Raw genomic sequence first — 21,955 nt, forward strand, 5'->3', positions numbered from 1 at the left:
GCAATGTCCAAAGAAGTGAAATGTCTTAAGGTACATCTCACATGTTTCTTCTTTCATCGTTCCAAATCCCTTTAATATTCAGTCCCAAAGATGCACAGGAAATCACCTCCTCTTGGGAAGCAACAGGCATGTCGACAATGGAAGCCTCTGTGCCCTCTTTCCAACTGGCTTTTCATGTGCCATGGCACTGAGAGCAGCAGCAAAATTATTCCTGTGGCTTCAGAGAAGGTGAAAGCTTTATGCAAAATGGGGGAAAGGAAGAGCATGAAAATGGAGGTTGGTTGACCCACAAAGGGAAGGTTGAGAGCCATCCATATCCAGAGAGAAGGGGAATGTAATTTGCGCATGGTATCAGTCAATGACCTCTGACAAACAAACTCTTCTAGAAGCGAAAACACATTTTGAAAAGATTCTCCACAGTCATTTGCCTGGGAAGTAGATTCTCAGCATGAATTCTGTGTAGGAGCATAGGAAGCTGTGAAAAAGGAAGATGATCTTTAATCATTTACATGGGAAGCTGCTTTATAGAAAGTCATACCATGGATCCATGTAACTCAGTACTGTCTACACTGACTGGCAGCTGCTCTCCAGGATTTTTGGTCTACACAACATGACAATTAGAGGAAGCTGCCTTATACAGTCATACCTCATGTTACGTCCGCTTCATGTTACGTTCTTTTAGGATACGTCCTGCGGCGACCCAGAAGTACCAGAAAGGGTCCTGTTCGCAACCAGAGGTACCACTGTACTGAGCTCAGACCATTGATCCACCTCGCTCAGGGCTGGCCCACCTAGCTCAGAAATTTCTCCTCCAACTGGCAATAACTCTTCAAGGTTTCAGGCAGCGGGATCTCCCAGTCCGACCTTTAGATGCCGGGCACTTTGGACCTTTTGCATACCACTGAGCCGCAGTCCTTTCCCAATCAGAATCTTGCAGAACAAGCAAAAACAAAAAACCCACATGTCCAGATATGAAGGTTGCCCTGGCATAGGTTTGCCTCCTCTGTGGAATCCAGGCATCTGCTGTTTAAACAGTAGAATGGGCTCTGATTCCTGGGGCCAGAAAAACTGGCCACGCAAGCCAGTTGGAGTGGCAATGTCTGACTGGGAGCTATTGGTGCCATGCGCTGTTCAAAAGCTGTGCCCTGAGATCAGATACCAATGCCAACATATAGTAGGCCTAGCAGGTAAATGATTTAAACATGAAAACAATTACAGCCATATTTGCAGATAACAGCAGCAAATCAAAAGATTATTTAATGCTGTATTGTGTTTTTAATATTCGGTTGGGAGCTGCCCAGAGTGGCTGGGGAAACCCAGCCAGATGGGCAGGGTATATTATTATTAATTATTAATTATTAATTATTATTGAATTGTCAAACCTAACTTAAAGGCACACCATGTGTTAAAGACTACTATAAGGAACTCAAGATGACTTGACTTCAAAAAGATGCAATTCCACAGCTGAGAAGTAAGAAGCCTTCTCTATCACAGAACTTCTAGAACAGGCTTCCTCAACCTCGGCCCTCCAGATGTTCTGAGACTACAATTCCCATCATCCCTGACCACTGGTCCTGCTAGCTAGGGATCATGGGAGTTGTAGGCCTGGGATAGCTACTACAACCCATCCATAGCCAGGGTCAGCTCATTAGACCCAATGCATTAGGCAGTAACGGGGGCAGGATCCCAGGTGCTCGAGGCCAATTCATCCCCTTTTCCATGCAGGTGGATGAAACAAAAGTATCTCCCTTTTGCTTTGGAAGCCAAAACACAACTGCCTCCAAACTCGGGCCGGGGTGAGGTGGGGATTAATTTTTGCTTAGGGCAAGCAAAATGTCTGCAGCAAGTGTCCCAGAGTTCATACAAGCCCAACAAGCTCCAAGCCCTGGAATTTTAAAACCTGCAGTCAACATGAGCTGGCGAACTTTACAGCTTGACAGCTGCAGAAATTCAACCAGGAGAGGTTTACGTTTAATTACTTTCTGCCCTCTGTCACAGGCTGCTGACCTGCATTTAGAAACCCGGACGTCTTAGCCCAGTGAAAAATGAGAACAGCTTCTCCCCTTTGCTCCTTCACAAAATGTCAGGGGAAGAAAAGACTGATGGATAATTCAACCTGCCTGCCAAAGACACAACTTCACTCGGCAACCTTTACCTGGTCAAGGTTTCAATTTAGACAGTTCCCTTAACATTACCCTGAGGAAATGGATGGGTTATAACAACAACCAACAACAACAACAACAACAACAACAACAACAACAACAGCAACAGCAACAGCAACAGCAACAACAACAACAACCATCTTCTTTGCCATATGAAAGATGGCAAGTGCCACGTAATGACCTAGACCAGGATTAGCCAAGTGCAAACTTATTCTTCCCTTTAAGTCTCACCACCTCTTCTTGACTGGCTTTGGTACTTTCTCACACATCTCCTCAGTCCCTCTGTTCATCAATCAGCAACCTCCTTGGAGCTAATTCTCATACCTGGGCTCTCCTTCTCTCGCAGCTCTTAAACACCAGACTCTTGCTCTTGAAGACGTGTGAGTCGCCTTCTCTTGTCCTGCCACGCAGTAAGTCAGACCTTTGGGCCCTCTAGCTCAGTGTTGTCTACACTGACTAGCAGTGGCTCTCCAGAGTTTCAGACAGAGGTCTTTTACATTCATGTATTAGACTGGGGTGGGACGCGGGTGGCCTAGGACTTGCCGATCAGAAGGTCAGCGGTTCGAATCCCTGCGACGGGGTGAGCTCCCTGCTCCTGCCAACTAGCAGTTCGAAAGCACGTCAAAGTGCAAGTATATAAATAGGTACCGCTCTGGCGGGAAGGTAAACAGCGTTTCTGTGCGCTGCTCTGGTTCGCCAGAAGCGGCTTAGTCATGCTGGCCACATGACCCGGAAGCTGTACGCTGGCTCCCTTGGCCAATAAAGCGAGATGAGCGCCACAACCCCAGAGTCGGCCACGACTGGACCTAATGGTCAGGGGTCCCTTTACCTTTTATTAGACTGGGAGCAACACAAAATTGGTGTTTTTACACAGTCACAAAGGTAAAGATAGTAGGAGGGGTGCTGAGAAGCGTAAAGTGGCAGTTTCAAACCAGGTTTGAGTACAGTCAGAAGGGAGCTTAGAAAAGCTCAGCTGTGTTAGCTTTTGTATGGTACCCATCTGTGCTATTTCTTCTTGTTAGAGTTGGCTTAAAAACCCCCTAACCTCTCAGCATTCATCCATCCCTGCTTTACTCTAACTTCTGTTCTTTAAAACCTCCACATTGTTCTTCTCAGTGTCTCTCCAATGCTACTTTGCTCAAAATTATTCCATTGTTTTAAATCACAATTTTTCTCTTTGGTGGAAAAACTGTCGCACTTTCCCCCCACCAAGTCCGTCCCTTCCTCCCAAAAGTCATTTACCGCAGACATACGTTTCCCTCCTGCTTCTACCTGTTCCCTCCTCCTTTCTCTTTAGACCTTGGGAAACAGACAGTGAAAAGAGGATGATGACACAGTAGTGCAGATATAGTACAGAGAGAGAGAAAACAGTCTCTTCAACAACAGATTCCAGCCCATGCTGGCAAATTCCAACACACACAACCCAAGCACCACTCAGTCACAGAAGAGGGAAATGGGGGGGGGGGGAGCAAGGGGGGGGGAGAGAGAGCTCTTCATTTGTCTCTCTCCTCCCCACCTCCTCTTCCATCCACTATTGCTGCCTTGTGAGCACCATCCATCATGCACAAATATTCTAGCATCACTCATTTCTCCCTCACTCTGTCAATTGGTCTCCTTGTCTCTCTCTCCCCCCATCTAGGCTGACACAAGCAGTATTCATCACAAGCCTAGAAATGTACAGTGTTTAGGTCTGACAGCCAATTAAATATATTTTAGCTGATTAATTGTCTGTCTTCCAGCTGATCAAATCCATTTGCATATTCCCAAAAGCTTAAAGTGTTTCTTAAATATGATATGTTTGTTTTTCCTGGTTAACGCAGGAGCACAACAACCAACAACGCAAAAGAGGAACCATCTCTGTAGTTGCCTTGCCATATAAGACTGTCTGCCACTTCTTGTCTTGTTCCTATTTTACAGTACAGAGTCCTTCCAGACCAGCCTTTGCCAACATGGGATCCTCCAGACATTTAGGTCCCTTCAGCCCCAGCAAGCCTGGATGCGAGTGGGTGTCCAAAATATAAGGAGGGCACCAAGTGGGCAAAGGGTCTCCAGACAGTGGCTCAGGCAGCTGCTCTCCTTTCTGTTGACATATGTAAGAAAACATCTGTAGCCATGGTCCTCTTATTTATTTATTCATCACCTTCCACATATGTCCCAAGGCAATGTACAAAATGTAATAAAAACCACCACAAAACAGTCACCAAACAGCACAAAATGCATCTGGACAGGGCTGTTGTTCCGCAGAGCAGGGGCAGCCACACTAAAAGCCCTGCTCCAAGTTGCTGCAGAGTGGGCTCCAGAGATCTTTGGAACTCAAAGGAGAAACTCTCCTGCAGCATGCAAGGATCTATTGAGTATATAAGGGATAAGGTTTCTCGCTTACACTACTATCCAAACCCTATTGTTCATTCTTAAAAATAAAGACCATGGCGAATAATTCCTCTCCCCTGTTCCTTATTACAGAAGCACACCAGAGCCAAAATAGGCTAATAAATAGTACCTTTAACTTGCAAACTGAAATTGCCAATCATGGATCAGCTGAAGTTTCAGTTCATTGCTGGGGGAAAGCCTCCAGGCCACCCTGCAACATCCAAAGTGACTTTCTCAAGACTTCCAGATAAACAGTCTGGTATGTCTGAATTGCACCCAGTCCAGAGCAAGGGCCTCCAGCCTATCCTTCATCAGTAGCCATCTTCTCATTCTGTCTGAAAGTGGCCAAGTTTGTGATACCAGCAGCAGCAGTAAGTTGGGTTTGATGCAAGATCTCACCTTCTTTGCATTATGGAACCAGTGCTGCAAGTGTCAACACCCCCAAATAGCTGAAGGGGTGCTTCCTTCCACACAGACGGACAGCGGAGGCCCTCTTAGCAGCACCTCTGCCCTGTGAAGCTCAAGAGACTGTGGTGTGTGACACACCCTATGGAGGCCACCCTCCACACCCACCCACCCACCCCAGACTGCAGAATGCCTTCCCCTCCAAAGGGTGTGAGGCTCAGCCATCGTAAATCTTCCACCAATGAGTCAAGGTGGGGAGCCTTTGAGGTGGAAGGAAATGCCCCTCCCCATCTGTAGAGCTGTTACTACTTCAGATAAGTGTTTAAATATGTTGCTTTGATGCATTATATTCATTCTGTATGGAGCCCACCATTGGACCATAAAGTGGACAGGTTAGAAAGACTCAATTAAAAACACACCAACCTGGTGCCCTCAAGATGTTGCAGGACTACAATTTCCATCAGTCCCCAGAAGCACAGGCAATGTGGTGCACTGCAGTCCAAAATGTCTGAAGGGCACCAGGTTGGGGAAAGTTGGTCAATGCAAATTAAGAAGTGCATGGTGAGGGGATTGAGAGAAGATAAATAAGGTGGCAAATACAAGTACTGTATTCTTAGGCTTTAAATGCTGACTTTTGCTTTCTCCTAAATGTATTCTCCGGTTTCCTAAAGCACGAATGATACGTTAAGGACATCAGGCACACACTGTCTAGGGCTGCAATACGTCTGAAAAATTCCAGACATGTACGGAAATTGGACGCCTAAAATGGCAACTGGGGGTAATATTTGAATTTTAATAGATGTCTGGAATTTCCCGCACGTATGGCAACCCAGGTTTTTCTTAGGTTTTCTGTGTGTGTGTGTGTGTGTGTGTGTGTGTGTGTGCCACCGAGCCTTTCTGTCACCGAGCCTTCAGTCACGTCAGCTTCCCTTTTGGCCCCGTCCTCCCCCTCCTGGAGCATCTGCTTGGCCCACCGCTTTGGCCCTGCCCTTTGGAGGGAAGAGAGAGCGGGGGACGCATGCAGACATGTGCAAAGCGAAGCGCTTGGCGGGGAGGGCCTGCGCCAGGCATGGGGCGCCCCCCCCCCTCTGGGCTCCCGGGGTGGGCGGCGAGGGGATGAGGGCCTCTTCGGTCCTTCTCCCCCGGAGGTCTCCAGGTCTCCTCCCCACCTTCACACCCCCTGCCGGCCTCTGGTGTTGCTGCTCCAGCGCAGCCTTTGCGCTCCGTCCCTTGCACGAGACCGAGGCTGTATTCTGCTGCCATTCTGGGCTGCCTCATAGAAGCAGCGGGAGGGAGTCACCACCTTCTCACCCACGGCTTCTTCCTCCCTGCCCAGCAGCTCTCAGTCCTGCTCCCCTGCGCACAGGCCCCTCTCCAGGTATTCTGAACATGATGGCATGGCTTTGACCCCACTTCTAGACCTTCTCAACAACTTTGGGGGTGTCAGGAATGTTACTTTTTGAAACGTGACAAGTCTACATACCGTCAAACAGTCCTCCCCAAACCAGAAGCCATCACCCTTTTACCTCCTTTCCATCAGTACAAAGAAATCAGATGAGGAGAACCTTCAATGCACCCAGACCTCCAAGTCCTCATCAAAGCGGCCAGTTGTGGAGGAAGAGGAGACCAGAAGGATAGGTTGCAGCAACTGGGACTTCTTATGTTTAGTGAAAAGAACAGTCCATTTAAAGTTAATGGACTATGCAGAGATGGTAAAGTTGACAGCAAAACTAAGAGATCAAAAAGATGAGAACTTTGTTGAAAAGTGGAGGTTCTTTTCAGACTATTTGAGGAAAAAACTACTGTCAAATGAAATCGCATACAGGAAGGAGGTAACAGGCACAGGAAGGAGAATAAATAAATGACTATAATGTAAGTTATAATACAACAGAAAATAAATGGTAGTTATAGCAGCTGATAAAGGAGTACAACAGGAACATCACAGATGTAACGATGGGAAGTCAAAATGTAAGAAATTATTATACTGAAAGTGAATTGAATAATGTCAAATTTGGTGTAAAAAACTAATAATTTTTTTTTTTTGGAAATAAAATAAATAAATAATAACATTCATTTTAAAAAATCTTAATAGGTGTGAATGGCAGTCTGAGGGTCTCACAGAATGGTTTCAGTTCTGAGAAGAAAACAGCTCACAGAGGAAGAGAGTCAAAGCAAGGGCTCAGTGCCAGTTATGGCAGCAACTTGAGGTACTTGCCTTGTCATAATGCAGCAGTTTCTGGGATCTGAGCTCCAGAGAGTCAGGGATGCCTCCTGAATGAACAAACAGTCCTCCTGCCAAGATGTGCCAAAATGCCAGTGCAGAAGCTGAACACGCTTGCACTGACAATCAGCCTGAGCAAGGCGACCTGAAGCAAAGAGGGTCTGGGGTGGGAGTCAGAGAGACAGAGAGAGATGGAAAGGTCCAGGGGGCTTCCTCAGCCCATCAGACTGAGCCACTCTGCTCAGCAGCCCTGCACAAGACCCACCAAGGCTTGACCCAGCAGCCGTGCCTGGTGCTCTTCTGGGTGTTTGCCAACCTCCTGCTTTTGAAATCCCAGGCAGGCAGCAAAAACAGGATCATTAAACTGAGAATTGCGAGGAGAAGGGCATCCTCAGGACCCAGCAGTCAGGCCCACCAGCTGGTTTCACAATCTGCAGGGGGGGGGGGAGGCCACTGAAGACTTTCCCATGGGACAAGGGGTGTGGTATCTGAGCAAGCTTAGGATCCCCTCGTCCTCTCTGTTATCTTCATTCCAGTGCCTAAGCTGCACCTCACAGCTTGCAGTATTTGCCAAATAAATAAATAATTCACATGCTCCTAAACTATGAAGGATTACGCTAATTAGAATAAACTGGGAAGACATGAGAGAAAGAGGAATGGGCTGGTGATATTTTGTCAGCTTAACACCAAACTAATTTATGCTTTAGGGGAAATATTTGAGATTTCTAATTAAAAATCTCGACAAAGCCTGTTTTGGAGAGGGGGCCTCTCATCACTTACATTCAAGGACATTAAAAGCTGCTGCCGCCGTTTTCTTGCCTTCTTCGCCAAGCCTTTCATCACCAAGTTCTCTCTTTGATTTTTTTCTTCTTCAAAAGGAAGAGTTGAATAACTCTGGATACCAAACACTGGCGGAGGAAGGGGGTGTGGCAGCGCCCCCCCCCCCGGGGATGCTCCCTCCGGCTCTCCCCTCCCCCACCCCGGGTGCACAGCATATACGCCCCTCCGGGTGCTGGACCAGCTGGCTCTGCCTCCGATACCAAAGAAGCTTGATTCATATGCATCTACTGACTATTTCATTTCCCCCACATTTTAAGCTTTAAGATCCCAGGTGCTGAACAGAAACCAAGCACAACGACTTCTGGACAGCTTTCCTGATTCTCTGGCTAGTGTCTATACACAATGCTACAAATATGAATTTATTCTGCTTAAGACTGCAGCAAAATCTCCTTTCCGATGTCCCATTCATAAACAAAAAACCCATTTTGTATTTTTTGGGTGGTGAGGAAGAGGAATCAATTTCATTTTTGAATAGTCTCCAGCAGTAGTTGCACTCTGAGTAATCCCACTGAAATAAAGGGGCTTAAGTCCATCATTTACAATAAGCTTCCTCAGAACCGTAATCTACTTTAATTTCACCCTTATAATTCAAACAAGCTATGGTCTCCCCATGTTCAGAGCATCACTGGGCACTGTGGAAGCCCAAAGTCTGGGAACCCAGAGCACATGCAAAGGACAATCGTACTTTCCAATTGCATCTGAACAGGGCCATAATTTGGATCTGCCTTCCCCAACCTGGTGCCCTCCAGATCTTATTGAGGTGAAAGTTTATATCTTCCCTGAACAATGGCCATGCTAGCTGATGAGAGTGGTAATCCAAAACATCTGGAAGACACCAGGTTGTGGAATGCTAGCTTAGATTTTAAGTTTGTTTGTTTTTTAAATGGCTTATCCCCATTAATCCTTGGGAATTTCAGTACATTAGAAACCAACTGTTCCACTTTCAGCCAAAGAGCCAAATGACCCCCCCCCTCAGCTGCCTTGAGGTCTTTCGCCTGGCAACAATGAAGCCCGAGGCCTTTCCTATCCATTGCCCTCCTTGATTAAGAGATGGGGCCTGAACTAGACACAAAGTCTCCCCACCACACACACAAATATGGAAATGGTTCAACTACGACTTGGTAGCTGTCCTACACCTTACACTAGAGTTGCCTAATGTTTGGCCCTCCAGATCAGGGGTGGACCTTGGCAATATGGCACCCTGCGCAAAACCAAAATTTAATGACCCACTCCCCACCAGCCTCCCTGCCTCCTTCCTAAAGCTGGGTAAGAGAGGCACTGGGCAAGCACTGAGTAGGGTTTGGGAAGGAGGCAGGAGGACTCTAGGAACCTGTCAAAGCCTCAGGGTTCCTTCCCAGAACAGGGCAAGGTACCCTCCCCCTTGGGGCTGCACCCAGTGCAAGGAAACCAGCCATGCTGTAATCCAACATCATCTGGGTCAGGGGTCTGCAACCTTTAAGACAAAAAGAGCCACTTGGAACCGTTTCCGAAGGGAAAAAAAAACTGGGAGCCGCAAAACTCGTCATTATAAAAATAACTTTTTTGTCACTTTTTTATTATTTCTTTGTTTGACCCCTCAGAATTACTCCTCCTCATAGAAATAAACGTTAAATTAACAAGTTACCTTTTTGTGTGTGTGTGTTCTTCACTCCCCTTCAAGACAGTGACCAGCGTACATGCCCCCTTTCAATGCAGTGACCAGCGTACATGCCCCTTACAATGTAGCGGGCGGGCAGGAAGGTGATGTCGGGACGGTGCGTGACTAACGCACGCACCGCCCCCATGCGACGTCACAGCCAGTACAGCGCCCGCCACAGTGGGGAGTGTTGGGGCGCACAATGTGCCTCCTCCCCTCGCTAGTATCCGCCCCGGAGCCGCAGCAAAGGTGTAAAAGAGCCATATGTGGCTCCAGAGCCACGGGTTGCAGACCCCTGATCTGGGTGGACACAGGTTACCCAACCCTGCCATAGTCACTTCAGAATTTAAAACTTGTTTTCCAAAGTGGCCAGCCCCTTATGGTTGTGGAGATGCACTCTGAAGGAGATAGACAATGCCTACTGAAATTGTGTACTGCAGGCTGGGGACTTCGTAAGATACTCAATAGTTAGAGATGAGGCTTTGGTGACTTGTTCAGTTCCTTGACCCCATTCCACTAGCAAAAACAGAACTTATGCAAAATAGAAACAGACACGCATGAGAGAGAGGGAGAGAGAGAGAGATTGTCATAGAATATGGTTTGCCAAAAAATAAGAAGTGGAATACAGTGGTACCTCGGGTTACATACGCTTCAGGTTACATACGCTTCAGGTTACAGACTCCGCTACCCCAGAAATAGTCCCTCGGGTTAAGAACTTTGCTTCAGGTTGAGAACAGAAATTGTGCAGCAGCAGGAGGCCCCATTAGCTAAAGTGGTGCTTCAGGTTAAGAACAGTTTCAGGTTAAGAACGGACCTCCCGAACGAATTAAGTACTTAACCCGAGGTACCACTGTACACAAAGTCCTGTTTATGACTTTCCTTTCGTTTTTTATTTCCACCACTGATGCCTATCCCTGACCTAGAGACAGAATTCCCAGTTAAAACAGTCAGCCGGCTGCCAAGAAAGGTATAAACGTTTTGCTCCCTTTCCAAGCCTTTGCTAAAAGTGCTTTTTTAAATCACCCAAGCAGATGGCATACATGCCTTTTTCACTGACAGTGAAACATATGGCGCCTTATAAAAGGTGCTTTAGGAAGAAACCACAATCACCTAAAGAGATTAAGATGCCACAAACTCCTTTCATTTTAGCTATCAGATTACATTTATTTATGAGACTATAAAATGAAGGCAAATCCAGGTATGTTCCAAGCTTGTTTTCCCTGCTCTGGAGAATAGGGCCCAAACCGATGGATTCAAGTTACAAGAAAGGAGATTCTGACTACACATCAGGAAGAACTTTCTGACAGTAAGGACTGTTCATCATTCAGGAGGTTGTGGACTCTCCTTTCTTGGAAGTTTTAAAGCAGAGGCTGGATGGCCGTCTGTCATGGATGCTTTAGCTGAGATTCCTGCATTGCAGGGGGTTGGACTAGATCAAACATGTCCAACGTGGCGACTGAGATCAACCGGTCGATCGCAGGATGGATTTTGGTTGACCACACAACCAAGGCCGCCCTCGCCCATGGCATAGCTGTCAACATTTCCCTTTTTTTAAGGGAAATTCCCTTATTCCGAATAGGATTCTTTGCAAGAAAAGGGAAAAGTTGACAGCTATGGCCCATGGCCACTGGGGCCCTTCATCGCGTATTCGGCCGCGGCCAGAGCCCCTCCGCAGGCGGCATGGCTGGTCGAGGCTCCGCTTAGCCGGGCTGCAGCAAGTGCTCTGGCTGGCGCCGCCATAAGCCCCCCCCCCCTAAAGGGGAAATTGGGCATTTCGGCGTGTGTTGGCTTCCCGCGTGCGCCAAGGGCCCTGGGAGGGGGCTGGTGTGGGGGTAATAATTTGTTATTATTTTTATCGTCATCATCATAATTTATTATTTATACCCCGCCCATCTGGCTGGGTTTCCCCAGCCAGATCTAATATGTTTAAGTTGAAGAATGACAACGGGAGAGTGTGGCTGATCCCTGCCAGTTTTTGATACTGGATAGTAGATCACAGCCTATTTGAAGTTGGACATGCCTGGACCAGATGATTCCTGATCCCTTCCAACTCCGCGGTTCTGTGATTCTATCATTCTAAAACAAAATTACCAGCCCCCTTGTCTTACTATACACTACAGGAAGAATGTAATTTTCTTCAGCAGCACTGAATACATAATCAGTTTTATTATTATAGCCTATTAGGATTACAGGAGATGTTCCTTGAAATCATTTCACAGGGTGGGGAGTGAAGGAATGTCACATAGAGACTGTTCCATTTTGCCTCATACAAATGACTTCACTTGCTGCAGATCTAAACACTCCATCATTTTGTGGGGCAGGGGGAGGAAATGTTTTCACAATGACAAGACCTGTTTATTCTCTGCCATCCTTTGGCAGAACATAAACATAACCAATGCTGTCAAAAATGGACCAAAGTACATGTAAATCACAGCTATATGTGCCAAGAAGCAAATTTGTTTTTGCAGACTGGGAGTGGGACCTAAATTTACTACTAGCCAGAAAAAAGTGTGTGTGTAGAGAGAGAGAGAAATGGGGGTGTCCAAATGCCAGCATAAGGGTTCAGTTTGGCTCCTGGGTGCTCCTTGTCTTTCCCACCAACCAACGGAGCCCTGGATTCAGAGAATCCTCCATATATTTTTTATAAACCTCAGTAGCATTTTCTGTGAGGCATGGATTATCATCAGACAACATGGCACCTTAGTACCGATTCTGTGGCCTCTGTGACCTCGAGGCACAAATTGCAACTGGTGACCATTAAATCATTCTGTTCCTTTCTCAAAACGGAGGTGATTCAATGGGCAAAGGTTGGGAGGTGAGTCAAAGTCCCCCAAATAAGTGCTGCTATTGGCACCCGCCCTAGTGCTTTGGGCTCCTCCATTCCAGAGAAACTGGCATGGTGCTGGGAGGCCAGAAAGCATCTAAATCAGTGGCTCCCAAACTTTTTCAGGGCACTGCCCCCTTAGTTCCATAAACTCATCCTCAGTGCCCCCTACCCTATGCAAAGACATTATTCAGAAGAGCAGTTTGCACACAACACTCAGGCAAACGACAACACAATAAAATTCAAATCAGTAACAACTAATTTCAAACTCAAAATCTGTTAGATAGTGGGTAGACATAGCAGACAACACAGCAATTTCTCCAAAGCAGCTCTTTATTTGTAAGCTGGAACAGAACTGAACAGCAAACAGCTCAGCCGGCCTGCTTTTATAGGCAGCCGGCTGTCAACATTGTAGCAACAACAACCCAGGGTTTCCCGCCTAAAGTAACTGACGTGGACCTGAGTGAAAACTGTATACACGATACTCCCGGTGGCCAGGGTGAGAACTTCAATACACAACAAAATCCAATTAAAGCTACTTAGTTTAATTCAAAAACACTGATGAACTGTGGGCATAGTGTATATTGATTTCAGTAAGGCTTTTGACAAAGTCCCCATGATATTCTCGTGAGGAAGCTGTTAATCAGATTCAAGATGACCTTAAAAAAATTGGAGAACTGAGCCAAAACTAACAAAATGAATTCCATTGGTGCAAATGTAAGGTTCTACACTTAGGCAGGAGGAACCAGCTGCGTAAATATAAGATGGGGGACACCTGACTTGCCAGTAGTACATGTGAAAAGGACATAGGGGTCTTAGTGGACCACAAGCTTTAACATGAGTCCACAGTGTGATGCAGCAGCAAACAAGCAAATGCTATTCTAGGCTGCATCAAGAGAAGTCTAGCGTCCAGGTCAAAGGAAGTAATAGTCCCACTCTATTCCGCCTTGGTCAGACCACACCTGGAATCCTGTGTCCTTTTCTGGGAACCACAATTTAAGAAGGATATTGACAAGCTGGAACGTATGCAGAGGAGGGAGACCAAGATGATCAAGGGTCTGGAAACTAAGCCTTATGAGGAACGGTTGAGGGAGCTGGGTATGTTTAGCCTGGAAAAAAGGAGACTGAGAGGAGATACAATAGCCATCTTCAGATATCTGAAGGGCTGCCACATGGAAGTGGGAACAAGCTTGTCTTCTCCTGCTCTGGGGGGGGGGGGGTAGGACCCAAAACAATGGCTTCAAGTTACAAAAAAGGAAATTCTGACTAAACATTCGGAAGAACTTTCTGGCAGTAAGAGCTGTTCAATAGTGGAACAGTTTCCCTCAGGAGATGGTGGACTCTCCTTCTGTGAATGGTCATCTGTCAGAGATGCTGTAGCCGAGATTCCTTCAATGCAGGGGGTTGGACTAGATGTCCCTTGGGGTCCCTTCCAATGCTACAATTCTATGATTCTATACAATATGTTGTTTTCAACATGAAGTTCCTGAATCAATGTAATAATTTAGAATGGGTGTTTTATTAACAAGCAAACACACACACACATACACACACACACACCCATAACATCCACCAACTGAACTGAACCATCTCTGAACAAGCAAATTGACAGGCTTGCTCTTAAGATCCTATTCATCTTAAAGAGACCACATATGTCGTCATCATCATAGTATGAGTCTGTATGTAAAGGTGGGTGCACAACAGGAGGGACTTTTGCTGCCCCAGAGGGCAAGATTTGAACCAACGTGGTTATCACAAGGTAACTGCATTTCGGCATTGTTTCAATCGCCTTTAACTTTTCTAGATTGCTTTGTTCTGATCCTGCAGGGCTCCTTTTCCATTCCTACCAGAGACCCCCTTGGCTGTGACTCTGGGAAGACCTGCTCCCTGCCTTGCAGGCCTTTCCCCCCTGGCCTGGGGAGGATGGGGCCCTGACTGACTCCAGCTACAAAAGCTGAGGCTGCTGAGCAGAACCTTGGGTTGTCTAGGGGTTTCTTCCTGGGGAGGTCATGTTGCTGCTGTTTTTGATATTAATTTTTTGTATCTTTATTTTAGATCTTATTATGATTTATGCAGAAATTGTTCAATTTGGTTGTGTACTTTTTGATTTTTTATTCATTGTTTGCAGTTGTATATTTTTTAATGTTGTAAGCCACCTTGAGCGTAGTTTGAACTATGAAAAGCTGGCATACAAATAAAATTATGTGAGCATTGCTACACTGGTTCTCTCTTTTCCAAGTCTCTTCTCCTTCCACCTTGTGGTTTTAGGTGGCTGAGCTTGCAGTCAAGGGCCAGTTTGAGTTCTTTCTGTGCAATGCCCAGGCTGTTTTAGAAGAGGCATCACAGTTCAGTGGTAAACCACATGTTTTTCATGCAAAAGGCCCTGGATTCAATCCCTGGCACCTACAAATAAATAGGGGGGGGGGGAGAAATCTTCAGATGGGGGGACTGTGACAGACACCCCCCTCCAGCCTGTGGGACTAGGAAGAGCCACTGTCTGTGCAGACAGTGCTGAACTAGATGGACCCAACCATCCGACAAAGCAGGAGGCAGTGTCATTTGTTCACAGAGAAGACAAAAAGGATGTGCTAAAATGTATCCAGAAAGAAAAAAGAGCACATTGCCACTGTTCTCAAACATTTATCATGTGAGATATAAATAAAACAGAAGAGAAACACTGCCTTTGCACGAAACACATCTGATTTCATCAGTGCCAAATTTGCCAGACAGTTCAGCCACATCATAAGCATGCTAATTCCAAGTCCTTGCGAATCCCGGACAGCTCTCAAATCAGCTAAGCCGCCTTATCGCAGTTGCACAGGGGGACCAGTGTGCACCAGATTTTAATTGCATTGTGCGGTGGACGAAAAAGGATCTTCAAGATTACCTGGCACTTTGTATACAGAACACTCTGAACATTTGCCCATTTGAACTGGCAGTCTGGAGACAAGGCCCTTCTGGGACAATTCACATTTTAAGATGCATGTGACACAATTCACGACTCAAGGGGCAGGGTGGGTGGTTATGATGCCCACCCCCCGCCCCAGATTCATTTTAAAAAGATACTGTTGTGTATGCAGGTGGGTGGGAGTTCGAAAAACCCAACAGCTGCAATAACTGCACACGTCAGTTTTAAAAGACAGGCCAAAGAAACAAGGTAGAATATGGGCAACTACTGACAGATGGGACCAGATCTGACTCCCTAAGAAGGTGGGAGCCCTGAAGCTGGATCAGGCCAGTGGCTCATGTAGCCCAGCCGCCTGTTCCCAGAGTGGCCAACCAGATGCCTCTGGGACGCTCAGAAGCGGAACCCGGGCCCCAGTGCCCTTTGCTCACTGGGCATTCAAAGGCATATGGCCACTGTTACTGGAGGCATCACAACCACCTTCACCAGCAGCCATTTACAACTTTACCCTCAATGAATTTGCCAAATTTTATTTTAAAAGCATCCCAGTTGGGGGCCATCACTACACCTTGTGGTAGCAAATTCCAGAATTTAACTCTGCAATGTGTGAAGAAGCACTTTTGCTTGTTTGTCCTGAGTCTTCCAATGTTCAGCTGCATTGAATGCCCACAAGTTCCATTCCTGTGAGGAAGAAGAAAACACTCTCTTCACTTTCTCCATGTGTTTTACACACCTCCAGCCCATCCCCTCTGACTCACCATTTCTCTCTACGAGTGTTTCTCCAACTTGGGTCCCTTGCTGTTGTTGGACTATAACTCCCATCATCCCTGACCACTGGCCCTGCTATCTAGGGGTGATGGAAGTTGTAGTCCAACAACAGCAGAGGACCCAAGTTGCAGAAACACCGCGCGACTTAAAAGGCCCAAATGTTGTGTGTAAACTTTCCTTATACCGTATGGGATTAATGGAACCAGGAATACAGCCGATGCTGACAGAACAGGTGACAACAAGAAGAGTTAAGAAGGTGTCCACCTAAAGGAAGGGAGACTGAGCTGCGGCTGTCAAGATGCTGCTGTGCTACAACTCCCACCAGCCCTAGCTAGCATTGCCAATGGAATGGATTTATGGGAATTTATGTACTTCAGCAGCATCTGGAGAACCACAACTTCACTACACCTCACCAAAAGCAATGTTTCCCGTTCCAACTATTGCTGTTTAGCCCTGATATATTTGCCTACAACAGTAACACAATACCACTTAGAATCTAAGACTGTCTCTGCTGGATCACAGAGGCTTACCAAATTTTTGTGAATTTTTTGGTGCTGTGAACAAAACTATTACCCAGCTGTGGACTCTGCAGGGTCCTTTTCCTTATAGACCAACATGTTTGCCCTTGTGTGTATTTTCACAACAGTTTAAAATTGCACAAAAGATTGATTCACCACTGCTGTGTCTGAAAGAGATTGCCAGTTTTATTGCAAGCCCATCAGGTCACAATCCATGCAAGGACATCCTGCATTATGATAATTAAATCAATAATATAGCCTCTTATTTCTCAAGGCAGTATGATAAATGAGTTTGTAGCTACAACCACAGATGGAATATTAATCAATGCATCAATGCAATGCCTTCAGGGTAAGTGTGCTTCTGTGTCATACAAGACACTTTATGAACTATTCTTATCTCAGGTATTGCACACCTACACAAGACACCCAAAGGAAAATTGGGAAGGAACCATAAGGCACCATGGTGGCTCTCGCCTCTTGAGGCAATGAGTGTGAAAAAGATAAATATGAGTAAACATTGGGCCACCTATGAACAAATAGTGAAGGAGATGGATAACTAATGGAAATTAAAACCAAATGAGGAAGTTAAAGGTTTTGTGAATGATTGGTTGCATTATCGTCAAATTAACAAAATGTTGAAAGATGATAAAAAGAAAAGTGGATTTGGATATACAAAATCGAAATTCAAATTAGAATTGTTAAATAACAAAGTTAAAATATTATCCAAAATGTATAAATTATTACCTGAATGGCATTTGAAAGATGAAGAAGTTAAATCAGTCATGATACACTGGGCTAAAGATTTTGGTCATAATATACAATTACTTTTCACTGCCTGCAGTGTTTTAAAGGAAAATATAATGAAAATGATGTACAGATGGTATATAACACCAGTGAAATTAGCTAAAATGTACAAAACAAATAACAAATGCTGGATATATAAGGAAAAAGAAGGTACTTTTTACCATATGTGGTGGGAATGTAAGAAAGTAAAGGACTTCTGGGAAATGATTTATAATGAGATTTTTAAACTGTTGAAAAATACATTTGCAAAAAACCCAGAAGCCCTTTTACTTGGTATAGCAGGTGCAGAGATATACAAGCATTATATATAAAAAAATTGTTTTTATATGCGACAACTGCAGCAAGAATACTATTAGCCCAGCGATGGAAGCAAGAAGAACTACCAACAAAAGAAGAGTGGCAGATGAAACTGATGGATTATGCCGAGTTGGTGAAATTAACTAGGAAAATTCGGAACCAGCAAGACCAGACGTTCCTGAAAGATTAGAAGAAATTTATGATATATTTGAAAGACAATTGTAATCAATTGACATCACTTGTAGGGTTGCAAGAAGTTTTGTAAGGAGAACTATATTAATTATTGTGAAAAAGGACTAAGAAGGAGTTTATTGAGGATTTGGATTTTATAGCAATAACTATTAAAATAAAATGCAAAATCAGAAAGAAAGCTAGGAAACCATTAGTTGAGGTTGGTGGAAGTCCTAGGCTGTGATAGCCAAAGGTTTGTTATACTGTATAAGATGGGATGTTATGTTTGGAAAACATGTGTAAAAACCAATAAAAATTATTTTAAAAAGAAAAAATTGGGAAGGAACAATGCAGATTGCACAACAATTCTAGCAACATTTGACAGGAGGAGGTGGGAGAAGAAAACAGAGGAGCAAAAACTACTCAGAAACGGCTCACTGGTAGCTTGCCAGTGCTGAAAATTGTTCCTTGAATTTTCGGTAACGGCTTATAAAAAAAGGGCAGATCTACACTTAAAGCACATACAAAACCCATTTAAAGCACAGGACTTCCCACCCAGAATTGTGGGAACTGTAGTTTGTTAAGGGTGCTAAGGATTGCAGAGAGGAAACCACACTTCCTGTGTAGCCCTCCCAGCAACCTCTGAAGGGATCCTGGTTGGGCAAGGCTGGTATAGAAGATGGGAGACTAGAAGAAGCCATTTTAATTCACCCCTCCAGATGATTCCCCCACTTTGGATGGAGAAGTGAGCAGGCAGGAGTCATCCTGTGTCCCCAAAACATTGGGAGAAATGCAGTGAAGAAACACAGCACCACAATCTGCATTTGGCTTCATTTCACATTAACCTAGCAGTCAGCATCAGAAGCTGTTCCTGAGGGTCACTCCTGGACAAATCACCAGGCCTGCTTTGACATTTTAGCAGAGTGAGGGGGGGGGGAATGAAAAATAAAGTCCCATATTTAAATGCAGCGTATAATAGATGAGCTTTTGCTTCCCCAGACCATTTGAGATTAAAAATCCATGACATTAAGAACTTTAACTGCAGGTGGTTGGGAGGAAATTATTTTTATTCAGCTCTCTGCAAAAAAAAAAAAAAAAAAAAGGCTTATCGTCTGAGGATGAGGATTTATGGAAGAACTGGTCCCTAGTGATATCAAGCAAACAGAGCACTGGCAGATACTAAATCCTGCTGTATAAATAATCTGCCTAAACCCGAGTCTCTGAAATCCAACAGTGGAGGAACAATGTCTCCATCCCTGGTGCTCTATATGAAATAGTTTGATGAAGGACAGAGTCACGTGAGACACACACAAAGGAAGGGGGACTCTTGCAAGTGGGGGAGGGCACAAAGCCTGCAGAATCCTGGTCTGTCCAGGCACACAGAGAGAGTTGCACACTTGTAGCCAACATAGCAAACTGCCACAACCAGAAGATACTGGACATTTGCTCATGGGCAGACTGAGGCATTTTGCTGCCTGTCGCAAAGGACAAGATGGTGACCCCACTCCACATCCAGAAACTGACTTGGCTGGCAGCTGAATGTGACTTTTACGCTGGCAATGGCTGGCACAGCACCTCCCCCACCATAGCAGAGCAGACAAGTCTAGGAGCAGCCAGGCTTCGGGGTTTCAGGATGAGATCCAAGAGGTTGCTGCCACACCCTGGCATCTGCCGCCTGAAGCAGCTGTCTCACTCGGCCTCATGGGCCAGACCACTACTTTCAGCTGATGAGAAAATAAAAACCTGGTCTGCACTGCACTCAGGATCTGCTAGAGCCGTAATACAGTTGCACACTCCCTCCCTCTCCCCGCCCCAAGCTGGGCCAAGAATTTCTTGGACACAATTACACACACAGAGTGATCACACGGTCCGGTTCTTCACAAACTATTTACCATCTAAAGCGCTCCATACTTCAGTCCTAAATATCTCAGGAAACCTCTCTCCTCACCTCCCAGCATTATTTATTATTTGTAAAACTAGTTATATACCACTATTATTTTTTTAAAACTGAGCAGAGGTTGACAACAATTGTACATAAAATGATACCAGCCTCAGATTTAGGGTGGTGAGGTCAGCTCCCCCGCGCAGGGTGCCAAGGCGAAGGGGCAGAAAATGGAGAGGATCCATTTGGGGGCGCCAAATTTTGGCCTTGCTCAGGGTGCCATATTACCAAAGATTACCAAAGTCTGCCCTGACCATACAATAAAAACCATATTAAAAAGTTAAAATCAGAAATCAGCCCTCTATTGTGGAAAGATGTATTCTTAATTGCTCGCATAAGCCTAATGGAACAGAAAAGTTTTCAACAGGCATTTAGAAATTAGCACAGGTCTTGCTGATCTCTCTTGTCAAGAGTATCGCCAACCTGGGGAACAAACAATGACATTCCTGCAGCAGATCTCAGGGACGGAGCTGCAATTCAAGAGTTCAGGAGGTCCCTGAGGCACCCTGGACCTATGTTGCTCTGGACTTTGTAAATTAATACAAGGACCTAGAACCTGGCACACTGTCACCTTAATTTTCCTTCACCGCCACGGTCACTTTCCTGCCACACCCTTGCAGGTCCGGCAGTTGTCCTCAAAGGCACCACCTGTCACCTCGTGTCTACAAGGACCAACCCAGCCCCCCAGGGCTTGTGATTGTGCTCACAGGCCAGGTTCCAGGTGTTGCTACTATTACTGTATTATAAAAATCCCTTAACCACCTGGGAAGAGTTTACTTGTGAGAAAGCCTTCCACTTGACCCCTTTGATCTGCAGGTCTCTTACAGGTGCCACATAATACTCATTCTGCACTGGTAAAAGGAGAAGATATTTTAACATGGGGCACCTACACTTGGGAACTCCCTGCCTATTGACATCAGGCAGGGGCATTCACTGTACTCTTTACAGCCTAAGCAAAAAAGATTTTTGTTTAGACATGTAGAATGTTGCCATGTGTTTTAAATGGCTTTTAGCTCATCCATTTTATTTATTTTCTGAATGTTTTAAATAGCTGTTTTTAACGGCTTTTATTGATAATTTTAGCGTTTTGTTCTTTTTGTAAACTGCTTTGTGTTGGTTTGTTTTTACAAACAAGCAGTATATCTATTTTATGAACTAAAATTAAAAAATGCAAGCTGTAAGGCTGGCGCTCCCAAAGTGAGCTGGTCTCCCTCTGAGGGGATCCTGCCATGCTGAGCGCAGAAGCAGCAGCAGGAAAAAGCTCTCCTCACTTTAATGGGAGTAACACCTCATTCACTCAGGTCCACTTACTTCTATGCAAACTAAATGCACACAGCCTCGTCTTCTGCGCCAAAATGCAGCTCAAGCAATGCTATCCTTTCCCAGGAGTCCATTAATCTTAATAGCTTTTTTGGGTTGAAATCATTACTTCTAATTAGATCAACTGTTAGCGGATGGTTCCAGTTATACCAAACAGGGGACAACTGAGATACATGGTTCCAAGAGAGATTCTGTACTGAGAAAGATTTACTGTAATCCCAAAGAGCTAAAAACCACCTCCGTGTAAGCATATATAAAAGAAGGGCATTCAGGGAAGTCACTGGACATCACTTGAATCTCATTTCATTTTTTTTAATGTCTTCCAACAGAGAGAGAGAGAGAGAGAGAGAGAGAGAGAGAGAGAGAGAGAGAGAGAGATTAGTTTCAGCTATACCAAGCTTGTTTTAATAATAATAATAATAATAATAATAATAATAATAATAATAATAATACAGATTTAAAATAAAATCTACAAGGCCCAGGACCTCAGGACCTTAAGGTCTCCCCATTCTAGCTCTTGGAGAAATATGTACATTTGTATTTTGATACAGGTCATGTGCTGCATTTCTTTGTTTTAAGCTAACCAAACACCCTGAGACAGGATTGAGATTTTAGCTGTGAAATATTTCAAGCACCGAAATAAAATAAATGCATTAATTACTTAGCTTTGCTTTATTGACCCATCTATAAATCTTTTCTGTGACTGGAGAATTTACAATCAGCAATGTTAACAGAATCCCTTTGCTTTCTATTTGCCATCCAATATACCACA

At 45.0% G+C, this 21,955-nt stretch overlaps 1 protein-coding gene across 6 annotated transcripts in view; it reads right to left on the bottom strand.

The window, feature by feature from the left end:
- APBA2 (amyloid beta precursor protein binding family A member 2) overlaps nucleotides 1–21,955 on the bottom strand; it is a 107,075-nt gene that overhangs the window by 74,128 nt on the left and 10,992 nt on the right. Inside the window, exon 2 of one of the 6 annotated variants that reach the window (XM_028705800.2) lies at nucleotides 7,153–7,319. The exons of the other annotated variants lie outside the window; for them this stretch is intronic. The gene's annotated coding sequence lies outside the window, so the exon portion shown is untranslated. The remainder of the gene's footprint in view (nucleotides 1–7,152; nucleotides 7,320–21,955) is intronic. 6 annotated transcript variants of the gene reach the window in all.

This window comes from Podarcis muralis, chromosome 14, assembly GCF_964188315.1.
Source record: "Podarcis muralis chromosome 14, rPodMur119.hap1.1, whole genome shotgun sequence".
Lineage (NCBI taxonomy): Eukaryota > Metazoa > Chordata > Lepidosauria > Squamata > Lacertidae > Podarcis > Podarcis muralis.